This window comes from Ovis aries, chromosome 10, assembly GCF_016772045.2.
Source record: "Ovis aries strain OAR_USU_Benz2616 breed Rambouillet chromosome 10, ARS-UI_Ramb_v3.0, whole genome shotgun sequence".
Classification (NCBI taxonomy): domain Eukaryota; kingdom Metazoa; phylum Chordata; class Mammalia; order Artiodactyla; family Bovidae; genus Ovis; species Ovis aries.
This window is the reverse complement of record NC_056063.1, coordinates 69,847,602-69,848,948: the sequence shown is the minus strand read 5'-3', so window position 1 is coordinate 69,848,948 and position 1,347 is coordinate 69,847,602.

Genomic DNA, 1,347 nt, shown 5'->3' with positions numbered 1-1,347 from the left:
AATGGCTTAATATTTAACTATTAACTATTAACACCAACAACTGCCTAAAATAAAAAGTCCTTGGCATAATGACCATTTTCACAAAACTAATTCCCTCAAATAGGCATGTCCTAATGGACCAATAAAACTTGCCTTTTCGTGTCTGACTGCGGCATTACCGCCATTTAGAGTTGGCGGGGATTGGTAATCACTGCTCAGTGAAAGTGGGAGGGAGGGAGGCTTTATATAATAATACTTTATACAGTGCTACCACAGGACCTTTCATCTGAGGATCTCAAAGCATTTGACAAACATTAATTAATACTCCTGACACTCCAGTGAGAGAGGTAAGTATCATTATCCCCATTTTACAGATGAGGAAACAGTGAGGTTAAGTTGGGTAACCCGGTGAGTCAGGGGCAGCACCAAGAGTTCCTGATTCTTAGACTTGTGCTCACACAAGTTTTACAAGGGGCTGCCATTGCAGTCGATCCCATGGACTGCAGCACCCCAGCACCTCATTTTCAAATACCCCAAGGTGAAAACATCAATTATAAATGGGATCACAGTTACATCATTTGATTTGAACAACAGGAATACCACCTTGTTATCTTCAAACTTGACTTCAAAATATCAGTATATTTTTAAAATATCAATATATTATTGAAAGGACTTTCTTAGACTCTAAAGTAGAAAATAAAGCTGATTTGTTCCTAAGAAATTTTAACAGAAAAATTCATTCTTCCTAGAGAAATTTTAAAAAGTATTAGGCACTCAGCCATGTCTTACTCTGCGACCCCATGGATTGTAACCCATCTGGCTCCTCTGATTTTCCAGGCAAGAATATTGGAGTGGGTAGCCATTTCCTTCTCCAGGGGATTTTCCCAACCCAGGGATGGAACCTGGGTTTCCGGCATTGTGGACAGATTTTTTTTTTTTTACCATCTGAGCTACCAGAGAAACTCACAACAGTAATACCATCTTGTCACCTTCAAACTTGACTTCAGAATATCAATATATACTTTTAAAATATCAATAAATTATTGAAAGGAGTTTCTTAGACTCTGAAGTAGAGAATAAGATGATCTGTTCTTAAGAAATGTTAACAGTTCAATCACTAAGTCATGTCCAACTCTTTTCGATCCCATGGACTGCAGCACCCCAGGCTTCCCTGTCCTTCACTATCTCTTGCAGTTTGTTCAAACTCATGTTCATCAAGTCAATGATGCCATCCAGCCATCTCATCCTCTGTTGCCCCCTTCTCCTCCTGCCTTCAATGTTTCCCAGCATCAGGGTCTTTTCCAATGAGTCAGCTCTCATACATTGCAATTATTTCTTATAATACATTGATTAGAACTCTTTAAAAAT